This window comes from Hyperolius riggenbachi, chromosome 9, assembly GCF_040937935.1.
Source record: "Hyperolius riggenbachi isolate aHypRig1 chromosome 9, aHypRig1.pri, whole genome shotgun sequence".
Lineage (NCBI taxonomy): Eukaryota > Metazoa > Chordata > Amphibia > Anura > Hyperoliidae > Hyperolius > Hyperolius riggenbachi.
In genome coordinates, this window is record NC_090654.1 from 12,759,776 (window position 1) to 12,780,015 (window position 20,240).

General features: G+C 49.9%; 1 protein-coding gene across 1 annotated transcript in view; it reads right to left on the reverse strand.

Annotated features, from left to right (window-relative positions):
* Nucleotides 1-1,757, reverse strand: part of CSF2RB (colony stimulating factor 2 receptor subunit beta) — a 46,965-nt gene extending 45,208 nt beyond the window's left edge. Inside the window, exon 1 of the mRNA XM_068255030.1 lies at nucleotides 1,600-1,757. The gene's annotated coding sequence lies outside the window, so the exon portion shown is untranslated. The remainder of the gene's footprint in view (nucleotides 1-1,599) is intronic.
* Nucleotides 1,758-20,240: the final 18,483 nt, after the last annotated feature.

Below are 20,240 nucleotides of genomic sequence, written 5' to 3' on the forward strand. Positions count from 1 at the left end.
GTGTCAGCGCGCATCTGGTGCGCTGACCACGGAAACTATTCCGCAATCGTTACAAGAATCCTTATTTTAAGGTTTGCCTGAGGTAAATTGCTTAGTGAATACTAAATGCTTTATCACCATGGTGATGACAGTGAAAACAGCACGGAATCGTTATTTAATGCTAGGTACACACAATGCATTTATTCGGTCGATTTTCCGTTCGATCGATTTTTGATTTGTTTTTCCTCTCGATTTCCCGCTCGATTCTCTTATCATTTTGTTATCAATTTCCATTCACTTCTATGAGAAATCAACCAGAAAAATGATTGAAAATAATATCGGACATGACGGAAATTATCTATCGAACCGTCTAACACAAAATTGTTTGGTGTGTACCTAGCATAATAAAGAGCTGAGCAGCGCTACTTAAAAACAGATGAATGCTTACCTGCAAAAGTGTGCAAGCCCCACTAATGGGATAAAGTACACACTGAGCACACACATGACCTGTCTACCGCTTGGAGGATGTTGGTTTCCTCTAACAGCTTGCATGCAACTTGTTAGGTACTCGTCCCTCCCACTGTCGTAGAAGTCTTTCCTCCATGGGAGGGGACCTAACACTAACTAAATTATACCTATGCATATGCATAGCCTGGGCGCGCTATCAAGTAAAATTGAAAATTGCGTAAAAAAAGTGGGATCAGCGCATCACCAGGCCGCCACCGATTGGCCTCAACTCAGAGATGCGCTGAGCCCCCCCAGGGACTGCAAACGCACCTTGAACCAAACAGAGGCTCTGCATATACACCAAAAGCAAAACTGTTAAGTGGGAGCAGCTGGCCGGAAATAAATTAAAACATAGTAAAGAGCTGAGCAGCGCTACTTAAAAACAGATGAATGCTTACCTGCAAAAGTGTGCAAGCCCCACTAATGGGATAAAGTACACACTGAGCACACACAATCGGTGGCGGCCTGGTGATGCGCTGATCCCACTTTTTTTACGCAATTTTCAATTTTACTTGATAGCGCGCCCAGGCTATGCATATGCATAGGTATAATTTAGTTAGTGTTAGGTCCCCTCCCATGGAGGAAAGACTTCTACGACAGTGGGAGGGACGAGTACCTAACAAGTTGCATGCAAGCTGTTAGAGGAAACCAACATCCTCCAAGCGGTAGACAGGTCATGTGTGTGCTCAGTGTGTACTTTATCCCATTAGTGGGGCTTGCACACTTTTGCAGGTAAGCATTCATCTGTTTTTAAGTAGCGCTGCTCAGCTCTTTACTATGTTTTAATTTATTTCCGGCCAGCTGCTCCCACTTAACAGTTTTGCTTTTGGTGTATATGCAGAGCCTCTGTTTGGTTCAAGGTGCGTTTGCAGTCCCTGGGGGGGCTCAGCGCATCTCTGAGTTGAGGCCAATCGGTGGCGGCCTGGTGATGCGCTGATCCCACTTTTTTTATGTACCTAGCATAAGACAGGAGATGAGCTTAGTGAATTGTGGCCAATGTTTACATATTCTGGAACTAATATTTATAACTGCTCTCTCCAAACATAAGCTTGTTTCCGTCTTTCCATTCTGTTTTCCAGCACTGACCTCATCCCTGTCTTCTCATCTCCTTACCTGTGGTCACCTCGGGGCCCCGAGCCTTCTGTTGGTTATCTCCATATACATTCCACCTCCGTACTGACTGAATACTGAGTCCAGCCTGTGTCTTCTCATCGGTGTGTGAGAACGGTACGCCTGACTCTTCCTGTGTGTTGTAACCTCCTCCGGGAATGGGGAAGTGGCTTTCGTGTCCACATGCACACTCACAACTCACAATAGATGAATGTGCTCAGAAGATGGGGACTTCCAAATGCCTCAAGTCATCCAATGGGAGGGCTAAGCTATGAAAGTGAAATATACTTCTGCTAGTAAGAAATCCTCTCTCTTCTGCACTACTCATTGCTAAGATTAAGGAATGGCAAAGAGGCCCAGTAGTGACGTATTGTGGAATGCAGTAAACTATTCAAGATACCCACTTTTATGGTAATTTTCCTGGAATCTGCATCAGAGACACTTCCTATACCAGTGATCTGCAAACTTGGCTCTCCAGCTGTTAAGGAGCCACAAGTCCCACAATGCATTTGCCTTTATGAGTCATGACTGTGGCTGTAAGACTCCCGCAATGCATTGTGGGACTTGCAGTTCCTTAACAGCTGGAGAGCCAAGTTTTCAGATCACTGTCCTATACCTACTGTATATAGTGCTGAATATGGGTATGTAGCTCTGTCCTCCCAGTGATGTTTAGCCTAGGCTGACTAGCTATGTAGAATTCTCCTCCCGGGAGCATTCTGGGAGACCAGGTATTATTTGTACTGGCTTTAGAACAAACATTCTGCAGAGCTGCACCTGCCAGGACTAAAGATGTTGCCACGTGTGATAAATTTCAGAATGTATACCAGGATGAGGAAATATTTTACAATGGAAAACAGAGTAAATAGTTTATTTTGTGTGTACACAACACACACAGACACACACTATGGTGAACCTAACACAGACCGTCAAGTTGGAGAGATTCAGAGTTGCTGCCATTTACTCAATAAGTACAGGTGTAGAAAACAAGTAACAATGGTTGCAGCCCTGTGCAGCTTCCTCAGCAGGTGCTTTGTGCAGGAAGAGAAAACCATAAGAGGTGCTTATGGTCTGGTTTGGGAAGCCTTAGCTTGCTGTAAATCAAAATGTAAAGGCATTTTTTGTTATCATGAGATTAGAGAAAGATTTGGGCAGCTCTGCTACATATCTATATATATAATAGACTAAGTGCCTCAACCTTCGAGCAAGAAGAAGAAGTACTTTGCATGAGAAAATTTATGCGTGCTCAAACACCAAGTTTAAGGCCTCTTTTCCACGGACTGTTGAGCTGTGTGCTCAGCAAGCAGTTACCAGGCAGCAGCAAGCAGTTACCGGGCAGCAGCAAGCAGTTACCAGGCAGCAGCAAGCAGTTACCAGGCAGCAGCAAGCAGTTACCGGGCAGCAGCAAGCAGTTACCGGGCAGCAGCAAGCAGTTACCGGGCAGCAGAAAGCAGTTACCAGGCAGCACCAAGCAGTTACCAGGCAGCAGCAAGCAGTTACCGGGCAGCAGCAAGCAGTTACCGGGCAGCAGCAAGCAGTTACCGGGCAGCAGCAAGCAGTTACCGGGCAGTAGTGAGCAGTTGTAAGAGTTTGAGAGGCATTTTACTGCCTATCAACTGTCCATGGAAAAGAGGCCTACCCTAGCAAGTGTGGCTTTGCAAATCTGGCTTAATTGGCTATTCATGAGGCAATGCTCATGCAAATTTGCTTTTGCGTGCCAAACTATGCAGGGTCAAAAAACCAATACTGCAAAGCGGTCGCCCTGCTACATGCCAGTGATGAGCGAAAATGCAAAAATTTGTTCGGACAATTTTTTTCCAAATTTTCCATCTAATTTTTTCGCGTTAATTTTCGCCTAATGCCAGTCATTTTCACGTTACTTGCATATTATTGCTGACATTTTCCGCATGAGGGCATTAGCGTCCGCATTCAGAGAAGTTTCTTGTGCATTATTGCGGATATTTTTCCGTATAAACGTCCGCATAGACTGAATTTCCATGCAGATTATTGTGGACATTTTTCCGCATAAGGGCATAAGCATCTGCATACAATGAATTTTCGATGCTGGTCGAAAACTTAAATATTTCTGAAGATTTTCGTGAAAATTCGCCAAAAATGAAAATGGGATTTTCGATGCGAAACTGCTACATGCTACATTAGCACTATCCAGGAGCACCACAGGGAGGATTCCCAATGCCCTCCTTTTTATACAACCGGGGGGACCGCGGGTCCCAGGCTCTCTCTGCACCCACCTCCCAATATTAGAAACAGGCACTTACCTTAACGTCCATTGTGTTCTGCTACATGCGCATTATCTTGGGGGCACTACATGAGAAAGGAGTGAAGCATGGGTCACCCCGAGCTTTAGAGCTCAGGGTTGGCTCACATACAACACTCCGGGGGGGGGGGGGGGGGGGAGGACAAGCACAGACAACTAACTCCAGGGCTCACACCGCCGGAGCAAGCCATCCACCACCTGCCTCCAAAGGATACAAACTGCAAAAAATGATTTCCATGAGAAAATTAATGCGCATGTAGCAGAACGCAATGGACGTTAAGGTAAGTGCCTGTTTTTAATATTGGGAGGTGGGTGCGGACGGCTCTCCCTGGCGCTGGCCACACTTGGGGGGGGGGCGGCTGCGCCACCCAGCCTCCCCCTCTGGGGTGCCACTGTGGTTCCTAGGCAGTGAGAGAGCCTGGGACCCTGCGGTCCCCCCGGTTGTATAAAAAGGGGGGCATTGGGAATCCTCCCCGTGGCGCTCCTGGATAGTACTAATGTAGCATGAACTTATTCCCGCAGGGCGACCGCTTTGCAGTATTGGTTTTTTGACCCTGCATAGTTTGGCATGCGAAAGCAAATGCATATTTGCATGAGCATTGCCTCATGAATAGTCAATTAGGCCAGATGTGGAAAGCCAGACTTGCTAGGGTTAAACTTGGTGTTTGAGCACGCATACATTTTCTAATGGAAAGCCTAAAGGTGGGTACACACATCAGATAAAAGTCTTTGGAAAATGAAAGATCACAGACCAATGTTAGCCCCTTCCATGTAGTATGAGAGCCATACCTACACAGTCTATTCTATTGAGCTGAACTCCCCATCAGATAAAATTTTTTGCAAGATGCTGCACACAAAGATGCTGTACACATGCAACAGATCAGTATCTGCAAAAGATCTGTTCCTGCAAAAAATCAGTTTCTGCAAAATGCGTTCATAGTCTATGATATCTGCAGATCTCATGCTGGGCATACACGGTATGTTTTCTACCATGTAATCGAGCCGCTGATGGCTCGATTGATAATTTCCGACGTGCCCAATACCCCGCTGGATCGATTCTGCGCTCGATACCGGCGGGCAGGACAAAAGAAGAAACGAGTGGAAAATAAGAAAGTGCTCGCGGGGACGAGCGGGAATTGATCCGGGCGCCCGCGGGGACGAGCGGGAATCGAGCCAGCGGCTCGATTTACACGGTAGAAAACGTACCATGTATGCCCAGCATAATACACACCTTGTTTGACATTCATCTGCAGATCACACAATCATCTGCAGATCCATAGATCCATCCTGGTTGATCTGATCTGCAGATGATTGTCCGTTAAACAAGGTGTGTATGAGATCTGCAGATATAGACTATGAACGTATTTTGTAGGTACTGATCTTTTGCAGATACTGATCTGTTGCATGTGTACAGCATCTTTGTGTGCAGCATCTTGCAAAGATTTCTGTCTGATGGGGAGTTCAGCTCCATAGAATAGACTGTGTAGACTGTAGAGTATGGCTCTCATACTACATGGAAGGGGGTAACATTGGTCTGTGATCTTTGATTTTCCAAAGACTTTTATCTGATGTGTGTACCCACCTTTACTCTTCTTGCTTCAAGGTTGAGGCACGTACTCTATTAGATAGATAGAAGATGCGGCGTATGCTACGACGCGGGTCGGCTAGTAGTTTCTATTTTCTTTGCATGGTAGAAGCAGTAGAGTGCTGTACCGTGTTAGCCATCAGTAAAGGCAAGGACTCAAAACTGTAGAAGATGGTTTAAACAAGGACTCTAACTTCTTGTACGATGGGTTTTAAATTCCACAATTCTTTTTAATTTTTCTATCTTTTCTTTTTTTGTTTCATATGCTGGTAAGATGGTGCTTACTGTCACGGTTCATTTTATTTTCTTTCTTGTGCTGGGAAGATGCTTTTAAATGCCACAATTCTCTTTAGCTTAGAACTAATGGGGCATGTAGTCAGCCCAGTCACGTTTGAACTCAGAATTTACGATGTCTCCCCATCACCACGGTCTGCTTCATGTTATGTTGTTGAGGAAACTGATGATCTTATCAATCTAGCCAGGATGCCTGGGAAAGCCTCCTGAGTAACAGTTAAGGCATCTGATTACATTTATTTACTGTATGTCTGCTAAAGAATGTTTCTCCTCTGTACGTCAGTACAGGGGCGTCTGTGTCACTAGGCAACTATACATTTTTGCCTATGGCGCCGTTGGTGGAAGTGGGCGCTCTCTCACCGCTCTGTGCGTGTGTTTATTTATTTTCTTTCAGCCAGGTCAGCGCCGGCTGTGACAGGCTGCTCAGCCTGTGCCCGGCGCCGCCTACTGGTCCGCCCCCTTCCTCTCCTCCTTTCAGAGCGAGCAGCTGCAGCACGCACGTTAGTTTATATGTGCGGTGCCGCCGCCTACTGGTCCGCCCCCTCTCCCGCCCCCTCTCCCTCTCTGTGCAGAGCGTGCGATCGCCGCACGCTAGTTTTTTGACACATCGGCACCGCCCCTAACTCCGCCCCCCTGTCACACGTGCTTGAAGGAACTGTGACGCACCACAGGGACCAGTGCTACCGCCGGCTCTCTACACAAACTATCTGCAGAGGCGACACCTCACAGTGAGTGCCCTCTGCTGCTCTTGTCTTGATAATTTTTTTATATGCTCCCCTGGCTGGCCCTGATTTAACCCGTCCCCCCCCCTCCCCACGTGCTCGCCCATATCATTTGTCAGGCAGTGGCTCCTCTCTGGGATGGATACTAAATAATATAGGCATATAGCATCATGCCTGCTGCTGTGTGAAACGCTGGCCACATTACGATTATTTCCTGGGGAACGCTGGCCACATTACGATTATTTCCTGGGGAACGCTGGCTACATTACGATTATTTCCTGGGGAACGCTGGCCACATTACGATTATTTCCTGGGGAATGCTGGCCACATTACGATTATTTCCTGGGGAACGCTGGCCACATTAGGATTATTTCCTGGGGAACACTGGCCACATTACGATTATTTCCTGGGGAACGCTGACCACATTATGATTATTTCCTGGGGAACGCTGCCACATTACGATTATTTCCTGGGGAACGCTAGCCACATTACGATTATTTCCTGGGGAACGCTTGCCACGTTACGATTATTTCCTGGGGAACGCTGGCCACATTACGATTATTTTCTGGTGAACGCTGGCCACATTACGATTATTTCCTGGGGAACGCTGGCCACATTACGATTATTTCCTGGGGAACGCTGGCCACATTACGATTATTTCCTGGGGAACGCTGACCACATTATGATTTTTTCCTGGGGAACGCTTGCCACGTTACGATTATTTCCTGGGGAACGCTAGCCACATTACGATTATTTCCTGGGGAACGCTTGCCACGTTACGATTATTTCCTGGGGAACGCTGGCCACATTACGATTATTTTCTGGTGAACGCTGGCCACATTACGATTATTTCCTGGGGAACGCTGGCCACATTATGATTATTTCCTGGGGAAAGCTGGCAACATTACCATTATTTCCTGGGGAAAGCTGGCCACATTACGATTATTTCCTGGTGAATGCTGGCAACATTACGATTATTTCCTGGGGAACGCTGGCTACATTATGATTATTTCCTGGGGAACGCTGGCTACATTATGATTATTTCCTGGGGAACGCTGGCAACATTACCATTATTTCCTGGGGAACACTGGCCACATTATGATTATTTCCTGGTGAATGCTGGCAACATTACGATTATTTCCTGGTGAACGCTGGCCACATTACGATTATTTCCTGGTGAATGCTGGCAACATTACGATTATTTTCTAGTGAACGCTGGCCACATTACGGTTATTTTCTGGTGAACGTTGGCCACATTACGATTATTTCCTGGGGAACACTGGCCACATTACGATTATTTCCTGGGGAATGCTGGCCACATTACGATTATTTCCTGGGGAACGCTGGCTACATTATGATTTTTTCCTGGGGAACGCTTGCCACGTTACGATTATTTCCTGGGGAACACTGACCACATTACGATTATTTCCTGGGGAACGCTGGCTACATTATGATTTTTTCCTGGGGAACGCTTGCCACGTTACGATTATTTCCTGGGGAACGCTTGCCACATTACGATTATTTCCTGGGGAACGCTGGCCACATTACGATTATTTCCTGGGGAACACTGGCCACATTACGATTATTTCCTGGGGAACGCTGGCCACATTACGATTATTTCCTGGGGAACACTGGCCACATTGCGATTATTTCCTGGGGAATGCTGCCACATTACGATTATTTCCTGGGGAACACTGGCCACATTACGATTATTTCCTGGGGAACGCTGGCCACATTACGATTATTTTCTGGTGAACGCTGGCCACATTACGATTATTTCCTGGGGAACGCTGGCCACATTACGATTATTTCCTGGGGAACGCTGGCCACATAACGATTATTTCCTGGGGAACGCTAGCCACATTACGAATATTTCCTGGGGAACGCTGGCCACATTACGATTATTTCCTGGGGAACGCTGGCCACATTAAGATTATTTCCTGGGGAACACTGGCCACATTACGATTATTTCCTGGGGAACGCTGGCCACATTACGATTATTTCCTGGTGAACGCTGCCACATTACGATTATTTCCTGGGGAACGCTGGCCACATTACGATTATTTCCTGGGGAACGCTGGCCACATTAAGATTATTTCCTGGGGAACACTGGCCACATTACGATTATTTCCTGGGGAACGCTGGCCACATTACGATTATTTCCTGGTGAACGCTGGCCACATTAGGATTATTTCCTGGGGAACGCTGGCCACGTCAGTGGTGCTCACCGCCAGGTCGTGATCACGCTTACGCGTGGATTCACGACCATTTTGACGCATTCCGCCTCGGACACGCTAAGCCGTGAATAGATTTTCAACCACGAAAATCTGCTTCGGCTTCGCGTGAATGCGGACAGAAATCCGCATTCACGCTCGTGAAACCCGGCGCTGAAGTCGTGGTTAGCGGAAATGCGTCAAACTATGCGGAAGTGACACATTGCAGGCCAATCAGAGGGCCCCAGCCAGGCCCTTGCAACCAATCACAGGAGGGGAGCTATGCCCTCCCCTCCTGAATATAAAGCGGCGGCCATGATGGAAAAGCTCTGTCCTTGCTAGACTGTGGTGCTGAGAGGATTATCTCCAGGCCATTGTTGTTTGAGCAAGTGCATTTATTGTGTTAAAAACAAAGCGTTTTTTTTGCTAACACTGCTCTTATACTGTACACAGTTAGCTAGTCAGTGAGTGATTGCTGTAGTTAGTTGTAGTCAGTGTAGTGTAGTGGGAGTGTGGGAGTCTAGTGATTATTTAACTGTGTGTAGTGCAGGCAGGTTCAGTGCTGCAGTGTAGTCAGTGTAGTGGGAGTGGGGATTATCTGTGTGTAGTGCAGGCAGGCAGGTTAGTGCAGCTGCAGTGTTCACTTGTATATTCCAGTGACAGTTATACACTTGTACTATTTGCAGGCAGCCAGTCACACCGCCGGCGCCGCCACTCTCTGCCAGCGCTGTTCATTCATTCTGTCAGTGACCTTGTGCCGTGCCCAGTGCCCACTGCTCGCTCGCTGGCATATAAGCATCTCATTACACACTTGTATATTATTTCAGTGACAGTTATACACTTCACTTGTACTATTTGCAGGCAGCCAGTCACACCGCCGGCACCGCCACTCTCTGCCAGCGCTGTTCATTCATTCTGTCAGTGACCTTGTGCCGTGCCCAGTGCCCACTGCTCGCTCGCTGGCATATAAGCATCTCATTACACACTTGTATATTATTTCAGTGACAGTTATACACTTCACTTGAACTATTTGCAGGCAGCCAGTCACACCGCCGGCACCGCCACTCTCTGCCAGCGCTGTTCATTCATTCTGTCAGTGACCTTGTGCCGTGCCCAGTGCCCACTGCTCGCTCGCTGGCATATAAGCATCTCATTACACAGTGTGACATCCTTGTGTGCCCACTGCATCCTTCAGTGACCTAGTTGTATATCCAGTGCCCACTGCTGTGCCCACTGCATCCTTCAGTGACCTTGTACTGTGCCCACTGCATCCTTCAGTGACCTAGTTGTATATCCAGTGCCCACTGCTGTGCCCACTGCATCCTTCAGTGACCTTGTACTGTGCCCACTGCATCCTTCAGTGACCTAGTTGTATATCCAGTGCCCACTGCTGTGCCCACTGCATCCTTCAGTGACCTTGTACTGTGCCCACTGCATCCTTCAGTGACCTAGTTGTATATCCAGTGCCCACTGCTGTGCCCACTGCATCCTTCAGTGACCTTGTACTGTGCCCACTGCATCCTTCAGTGACCTAGTTGTATATCCAGTGCCCACTGCTGTGCCCACTGCATCCTTCAGTGACCTTGTACTGTGCCCACTGCATCCTTCAGTGACCTTGTACTGTGCCCACTGCACCCTTCAGTGCCGTTGTACTGTGCCTGGTGCATCCTTCAGTGACCTAGTTGTATATCCAGTGCCCACTGCTGTGCCCACTGCATCCTTCAGTGACCTTGTACTGTGCCCACTGCATCCTTCAGTGACCTAGTTGTATATCCAGTGCCCACTGCTGTGCCCACTGCATCCTTCAGTGACCTTGTACTGTGCCCGCTGCATCCTTCAGTGACCTTGTACTGTGCCCACTGCATCCTTCAGTGACCTAGTTGTATATCCAGTGCCCACTGCTGTGTCCACTGCATCCTTCAGTGACCTTGTACAGTGCCCACTGCATCCTTCAGTGACCTTGTACTGTGCCCACTGCATCCTTCAGTGACCTTGTACTGTGCCTGGTGCATCCTTCAGTGACCTTGTACTGTGCCCACTGCATCCAGTGATTCATTACTAGCAACATGTCTGGCAGGGTTTCGCGGGGTGAGAGGAAAGGGAGTTCAATTGCCTCAGCCACTTCTGGGACTGCTCCACGTCCAGGGAGAGGACGCCCAGCTGTACGTGGTCGTGATGCAGCAGAAAGGGGGGCAGCAAAGCCTGGGCCGAGTCAGCGGACGCCATTGTCCAAATATTTTACAGTTTCTGGTCCCCGTGTGGTGGTTGAGCAAATGGAACCTGACGTACTCATGGACATCATGACTTCCTCCCAGACCTCTACTGTGAGCACCACTCCAAGCAGCAGCAGCAGCAGCAGCCAACGTCCCACGCTTGTTGTGACATCCACCCCAGCACCCACTGGTCAGCAGCCCTCCCAGGATGACAGCGTTCTGTCCCTCAGTCCGGCTTCTGGGAACCTGCTGATGCAAGAAGCTCAGGACTTACTGGGGACTGATGTGGCAGAGATTGAGATCGGGCCACAATCACAAGCGTTGTTGAGTTCTGGTGATGAAGAAGAGGGGTCTGTGTCTGGGGATGTAGGGACAGAAGAGGAGGCGGGGGAGTCAGAGGAAGAGCTGGATTATGAAGATGCTGCTGATGATGACGACGTTGTGGACCCTAACTATGTGCAGCCTGCTGAGTCCGTGGAAGAATGGTCAGAGCAGGATGACGAGTCACCTCGGCCTAGGCAAGGATATCGCCATATGTCAGGCAGGGGCATCGGCAGCAGTGGGCGTGGAGGAAGTAGACAGGACACTGCTTCAGACGGCACCACCACCATGCAACCCCCGGCAACTACTACCACACATTGTTCCGCTGCACCCTCTGCTAGTGGGGGCCGCAGTAAATTAAAGTCACCAGTGTGGGATTGCTTTGACGAATGTACTGATGACAAAAGGTATGCAGTGTGCAGGTTATGCAGCAAAAGATTGAGCCGTGGGAAAAGTCTGAGCAAGATAGGTACCTCATCCCTCCAGGGCCACCTGAGAAGCCGCCACTGCCACGAGTATGCGGAGTTTAAGAGGAAGCAGGCACTGCTGGCAGGGGTTCCTGAGAGCAGAAGGCCCACCAGCGCAGCAGCATCATCCCTCCCTCAGGGTCGTGAATCCCCCACAGCAGCAGCGGTAGTAGCACGCAAGCGCTCTTCCACCTCGGCTGCTCAGGACACAGACATTGAGGCTGGCAGCCAGTGGTCGTCTCTCTCCTCTGTCTCCCCTGCATCCCAGCGTCGTCAGACCCTGCTGAGCGACACCTTTCAGGGTCTGACCAAGCCTCTGCCTCCAAGCCACAGGCGGATCCGCAAACTAAATGGCTTGCTGGCCCGGGCCATGGCATCACAGCTGCTTCCCTACTCCCTGGTGCAGGAGGGGAGCGCCATGCGGACGCTGCTCCTATTTGGCATCCCCGAGTGGCAAGTCCCCAGTCGCCACTATTTCAGCAGGAGCGCGATCCCAGCACTCCACAAGTTTGCAGTGGAAAACGTGGCCCGTTCCCTGGACTACTCTGTGGGCAAGCGGGTCCACGTGACCATGGACTCGTGGAGTAGCAGATTTGGGACAGGTCGCTATCTGTCCTTTACGGCCCACTGGGTGACACTGATGGAAGGGAGGGAGGACAAGAGCGCATCAGCCCAGCTAGTGGTGCCACCACGCGGGATCAGGGGGGATGCAGAAGGGTCCTGTCACGACACTCCCTCTGCACCCGGAAACCAAGCCCGCCTCGGCAGCAGCAGCGCCAAGCCTCGGCACTGCCAAGCCCTTTTAAAATTGGTGACCCTGGGGAAGGAGAGGCTTACGGCCACCAACGTCCTGGCCTCCCTCAGGAAGCAGGAGCGGAGGTGGCTAACCCCCAGAGGCCTGGAAGTGGGGTATGTGGCAGCCGATAACGGGGCCAACCTGGTGGCAGCAGTGCAGCAGGGAAACCTCCAGCACATCCCCTGCTTGGCCCACGTGCTCAATCTTGTGGTGCAGCGCTTCTTGCGCACCTACCAGGGGATGAGCGAGCTGCTGCAGGATGCCCGGGCGGTGGTACGCTTTTTCCGCCTGTCAGCCACTGCCTCTGCACTCTTGTCCACCTTACAGCAGCAGTATGGAAGGCCACAACACCGGCTGATCATCGACATGCCAGTTCGCTGGAATTCGACTCTGGCCATGTTGGAGCGGCTGTGTCAGCACAGGCTGGCTCTTAGGGCCTACATGCTAGACCCAAGTGTCCCCAGCAACCAGCAAGTCCCCATGATTACTGCCACTCAGTGGACACTGATGCAGCAAGTATGCCTGGTGCTGAGTCCCTTCCTGGAGGCAACCAAGATGGTCAGTGAGGAGCGGGCCTCTGTGTGCCAGTGGGTGCCCTTGGTTTGTCTACTGGAGCAGGCAATGGACAATTTAATTGAGCGTGGGGATGAAGCCCTGAGGCAGTTGGAAGAACAGGAGCAGATGGCAGCACAGTCCAGCTCAGAGGAGGGCTCACAGCAGGTAGTGGAAGAGTTGGAGGTCCCTAACCTGAATGAGGAGTAGGAGGAGGAGCAGAGTGCAGCAGGCGTTGTACGTGGATGGCGGTTTGAGGAGGACAACGACATGGCACAGGAAGAGGACAGGCATGCGTTATGGTACAATGGTGAGGACGAGGAAGATCTTGCTGGCAGGGCCCACTTGTTTCCCATGGCTGTGCACATGTTGCGCTGCCTTCGCAGGGACCCCCGGGTGATCCAGATGCGTTCAAGGGAGGACATCTGGATTACCTTGATGCTTGATCCCCGTCTGAAGGGGAAGCTGGGAGACTTCATGACGCCATCCACTACCGAGCAACGCACAAGGGAGTTGAAGGAGGCTCTTGTGCGTAGACTACTGGAAGCATTCCCCCAGCCTTCCACCCCCACTGTAACTGCTCTGCCAAGCCAGCAAGAGGTGCCTGCCATTGTCACTAGCAGCACAACAACAACCACCAGCAGCAGCAACTGGCGCCCCGGAGACCTGAAGAGCCTAAGCAAGAGCCTGTATGCAGTGCAGCAGCCCAGAACAGAGGTGCCCGCCACAGCATCCACCACCAACCAGCACAAGCAACGACTGACCACCATGGTGTCTGACTATATGGGGTCATCCAGCGGGCTCAATGACACCGACAGCCCCGTGGACCCCTTGGAGTACTGGGTCAAGAGACTGGACATCTGGAGCTAGCTTTCCCAGTACGCCCTGGAACTCCTATCCTGCCCTCCTTCCAGTGTCCTCTCAGAGAGATGCTTTAGTGCGGCCGGTGGCGTGGTCACAGAGAAGCGCTCTCGGCTCTCCCACGCCTCTGTGGACAAACTCACCTTCCTGAAAATCAACCAGGCTTGGGTGGAAGGTGAGTTCCTGGCCCCTATTGTCGGACACAGGGGGACATGAAGTGGCTGCTGCATGTGCTGTTGTTAACTATGCCTGCCTTTATAAAGACAGTTACTACCTGCCTAGTGCCTACCTTGGTTAATTTTTTGGTGTTATGGTACTACTACCAGTAAATTGCCATGGTCCTCCTTCTGAGCTGCTGAACTGACCGCCCGCTTTGTCCTCTTGACTCAGTCGCTACTACACTCTGCGTTCACACTGCCCGGGTCACTGGGTGCATTTAATTTTTTGGCCAGCACTATGACGCTGTGCTACTACTACTACCACCAGTACGTTGCCATGGTCTTTCTGTGCTGCTGAACTGACCGCCCGCATTGTCCTCCTCCTCCTGACTCAGTCGCTTCCACCAATGTACTCTGTCTGCGTTCACACTGCCCGGGTCACCGGGTGCATTTAATTTTTTGGCCAACACTATGACGCTGTGCTGCTACTACTACCACCAGTATGTTGCCATGGTCCTTCTGTGCTGCTGCTGCTGCTGCTACTGAACTGAACGCCCGCTTTGTCCTCCTCCTCCTCCTGACTCAGTCGCTACCACGGTACCACCAATGCACTCTGTCTGCGTTATCACTGCCCGGGTCACCGGGTGCATTTAATTTTTTGGCCAGCACTATGACGCTGTGCTACTACTACTACCACCAGTATGATGCCATGGTCCTTCTGTGCTGCTGAACTGACCGCCCGCATTGTCCTCCTCCTCCTGACTCAGTCGCTTCCCGCTGCTGCACTCTGCGTTCACACTGCCCGGGTCACTGGGTGCATTTAATTTTTTGGCCAGCACTATGACGCTGTGCTGCTACTACTACCACCAGTATGTTGCCATGGTCCTTCTGTGCTGCTGCTGCTGCTGCTGAACTGAACGCCCGCTTTGTCCTCCTTCTCCTCCTGACTCAGTCGCTACCACGGTACCACCAATGCACTCTGTCTGCGTTCACACTGCCCGGGTCACTGGGTGCATTTAATTTTTTGGCCAGCACTATGACGCTGTGCTACTACTACTACCACCAGTATGTTGCCATGGTCCTTCTGTGCTGCTGCTGCTGCTGCTGCTGAACTGAACGCCCGCTTTGTCCTCCTCCTCCTCCTGACTCAGTCGCTACCACGGTACCACCAATGTACTCTGTCTGCGTTCACACTGCCCGGGTCACTGGGTGCATTTAATTTTTTGGCCAGCACTATGACACTGTGCTACTACTACTACCACCAGTATGTTGGCATGGTCCTTCTGTGCTGCTGCTGCTGAACTGACCGCCCGCATTGTCCTCCTCCTCCTCCTGACTCAGTCGCTACCACGGTACCACCAATGCACTCTGTCTGCGTTATCACTGCCCGGGTCACCGGGTGCATTTAATTTTTTGGCCAGCACTATGACACTGTGCTACTACTACTACCACCAGTATGTTGGCATGGTCCTTCTGTGCTTCTGCTGCTGAACTGACCGCCCGCATTGTCCTCCTCCTCCTGACTAACTCGCTTCCACCAATGCACTCTGTCTGCGTTCACACTGCCCGTGTCACTGGGTGCATTTAATTTTTTGGCCAGCACTATGACGCTGTGCTGCTACTACTGCCACCAGTATGTTGCCGTGGTCCTTCTGTGCTGCTGAACTGACCGCCCGCATAGTCCTTCTCCTGACTCAGTCGCTACCACCACTGCACTCTGCGTTCACACTGCCCGTGTCCACTGACAACTCTGCTGCGATGTCATTGCGAATTGCTGCAAAAAAAAAATAAATTACAAAAACCTCTCTGGGGCCTTTTTGGCGTCAGCCACTCATCCTCCTCCAGCGGTACCTTGGCCGCCAAGTGCCATTGGAACTCGCCTTCACCTCTTTGATTGCTTAACGCGTATATCCCTTTTTAAAACCATGTATTACCAATTAATAGCCCCATTTACAGTGGTGATTTGTCTTTAAAAGCCATTAAAAAAAAAAAGCATGTATGGGGGCTTTGTTATTAACGTTAAAAGAAATTCCGCCTCCGGGCGGGAATCCACGCGTGATTACGCCATTCACGGCAGAAAATCTGCGTGCTTGCGTGGACGCGGACGAAAATCCGCATGCGGCGGGGCCGAATGCGGATTTTTTTTTGCAACCACGCGGATTGCCGAATTCGTGGATGAGGCACATCCGAGCACCCCTGGGCCACGTTACGATTATTTCCTGGTGAACGCTAGCCACATTAGGATTATTTCCTGGGGAACGCTGGCCACGTTACGATTATTTCCTGGTGAACACTGGCCACATTAGGATTATTTCCTGGGGAACGCTGGCCACATTACGATTATTTCCTGGGGAATGATGGCCACATTACGATTATTTCCTGGGGAACGCTGGCCACATTACGATTATTTCCTGGTGAACACTGGCCACATTACGATTATTTCCTGGGGAACGCTGGCCACATTACGATTATTTCCTGGGGAACGCTGGCCACATTACGATTATTTCCTGGGGAACGCTGGCCACATTACGATTTTTTCCTGGTGAACGCTGGCCACATTACGATTATTTCCTGGGGAACGCTGGCCACGTTATGATTATTTCCTGGTGAACGCTAGCCACATTACGATTATTTCCTGGTGAACACTGGCCACATTACGATTATTTCCTGGGGAACGCTGGCCACATTACGATTATTTCCTGGGGAACGCTGGCCACATTACGATTATTTCCTGGGGAACGCTGGCCACATTACGATTATTTCCTGGGGAACGCTGGCCACATTATGATTATTTCCTGGGGAACGCTGGCCGCATTACGATTATTTCCTGGGGAACGCTGGCCACATTATGATTATTTCCTGGGGAACGCTGGCCACATGACGATTATTTCCTGGTGAACGCTAGCCACATTACGATTATTTCCTGGTGAACACTGGCCACATTACGATTATTTCCTGGTGAACGCTGGCCACATTACGATTATTTCCTGGTGAACGCTGGCCACATACGATTATTTCCTGGGGAACGCTGGCCACATTACGATTATTTCCTGGGGAACGCTGGCCACATTATGATTATTTCCTGGGGAACGCTGGCCACATGACGATTATTTCCTGGTGAACGCTAGCCACATTACGATTATTTCCTGGTGAACACTGGCCACATTACGATTATTTCCTGGTGAACGCTGGCCACATTACGATTATTTCCTGGTGAACGCTGGCCACATACGATTATTTCCTGGGGAACGCTGGCCACATTACGATTATTTCCTGGGGAACGCTGGCCACATTATGATTATTTCCTGGGGAATGCTGGCCACATTACGATTATTTCCTGGTGAACACTGGCCACATTACGATTATTTCCTGGGGAACGCTGGCCACATTATGATTATTTCCTGGGGAACGCTGGCCACATTACGATTATTTCCTGGGGAACGCTGGCCACATTACGATTATTTCCTGGGGAACGCTGGCCACATTACGATTATTTCCTGGGAAACACTGGCCACATTATGTTTTTTTCCTGGGGAACGCTGGCCACGTTACGATTATTTCCTGGGGAACGCTGGCCACGTTACGATTATTTCCTGGTGAACGCTGGCCACATTACGATTATTTCCTGGTGAACGCTGGCCACATTACGATTATTTCCTGGGGAACGCTGGCCACATTATGATTATTTCCTGGGGAACGCTGGCCACATGACGATTATTTCCTGGGGAACGCTGGCCACATTATGATTATTTCCTGGGGAACGCTGGCCACATTACGATTATTTCCTGGGGAACGCTGGCCACATTACGATTATTTCCTGGGGAACACTGGCCACATTATGTTTTTTTCCTGGGGAACGCTGGCCACATTACGATTATTTCCTGGGGAACGCTGGCCACATTACGATTATTTTCTGGTGAACGCTGGCCACATTACGATTATTTCCTGGGGAACGCTGGCCACATTACGATTATTTCCTGGTGAACGCTGGCCACATTACGATTATTTTCTGGTGAACGCTGGCCACATTACGATTATTTTCTGGTGAACGCTGGCCACATTACGATTATTTGCTGGGGAACGCTGGCCACATTACGATTATTTCCTGGGGAACGCTGGCCACATTACGATTATTTCCTGGGGAACGCTGGCCACATTACGAATATTTTCTGGTGAACGCTGGCCACATTACGATTATTTCCTGGGGAATGATGGCCACATTACGATTATTTCCTGGGGAACGCTGGCCACATTAGGATTATTTCCTGGGGAACGCTGGCCACGTTACGATTTATTCCTGGGGAATGCTGGCCACATTAAGATTATTTCCTGGGGAACGCTGGCCACATTACGATTATTTCCTGGGGAATGCTGGCCACATTAGGATTATTTCCTGGGGAACGCTGGCCACGTTACGATTTATTCCTGGGGAACGCTGGCCACATTACGATTATTTCCTGGGGAACGCTGGCCACATTACGATTATTTCCTGGGAAACACTGGCCACATTATGTTTTTTTCCTGGGGAACGCTGGCCACGTTACGATTATTTCCTGGGGAACGCTGGCCACGTTACGATTATTTCCTGGTGAACGCTGGCCACATTACGATTATTTCCTGGTGAACGCTGGCCACATTACGATTATTTCCTGGGGAACGCTGGCCACATTATGATTATTTCCTGGGGAACGCTGGCCACATGACGATTATTTCCTGGGGAACGCTGGCCACATTATGATTATTTCCTGGGGAACGCTGGCCACATTACGATTATTTCCTGGGGAACGCTGGCCACATTACGATTATTTCCTGGGGAACACTGGCCACATTATGTTTTTTTCCTGGGGAACGCTGGCCACATTACGATTATTTCCTGGGGAACGCTGGCCACATTACGATTATTTTCTGGTGAACGCTGGCCACATTACGATTATTTCCTGGGGAACGCTGGCCACATTACGATTATTTCCTGGTGAACGCTGGCCACATTACGATTATTTTCTGGTGAACGCTGGCCACATTACGATTATTTTCTGGTGAACGCTGGCCACATTACGATTATTTGCTGGGGAACGCTGGCCACATTACGATTATTTCCTGGGGAACGCTGGCCACATTACGATTATTTCCTGGGGAACGCTGGCCACATTACGAATATTTTCTGGTGAACGCTGGCCACATTACGATTATTTCCTGGGGAATGATGGCCACATTACGATTATTTCCTGGGGAACGCTGGCCACATTACGATTATTTCCTGGAGAACGCTGGCCACATTAGGATTATTTCCTGGGGAACGCTGGCCACGTTACGATTTATTCCTGGGGAATGCTGGCCACATTAAGATTATTTCCTGGGGAACGCTGGCCACATTACGATTATTTCCTGGGGAATGCTGGCCACATTAGGATTATTTCCTGGGGAACGCTGGCCACGTTACGATTTATTCCTGGGGAACGCTGGCCACATTACGATTATTTCCTGGGGAACGCTGGCCACATTACAATTATTTCCTGGGGAATGCTGGCCACATTATGATTTTTTCCTGGGGAACGCTGGCCACATTACGATTATTTCCTGGAGAACGCTGGCCACATTAGGATTATTTCCTGGGGAACGCTGGCCACGTTACGATTTATTCCTGGGGAATGCTGGCCACATTAAGATTATTTCCTGGGGAACGCTGGCCACATTACGATTATTTCCTGGGTAACGCTGGCCACATTACGATTATTTCCTGGGTAACGCTGCAACATTATGATTATTTCCTGGGGAACGCTTTCCACGTTACGATTATTTCCTGGGGAATGCTGGCCACATTACGATTATTTCCTGGGGAACGCTGGCCACATTACGAATATTTTCTGGTGAACGCTGCAACATTATGATTATTTCCTGGTGAACGCTGGCCACATTACGATTACTTTCTGGTGAACGCTGCCGCATTATGATTTTTTTCTGGTGAATGCTGCCCACATTACGATTATTTTATGGTGAGTCATTGCTGAGTTATAATTATTTTATGGTGAATCATTGCTGTGTTATGATTATTTTCTGGTGAAAGATTGCCACATTACTTTTATCTCATGGTGAAACATTGCTGCGTTACCATTATTTTCATCAGGGGGGCACCACATGGGGGGGAAGGGAGGGGGGCGCCAGTGCGCCACAGGTTTTCTCGCCTGGA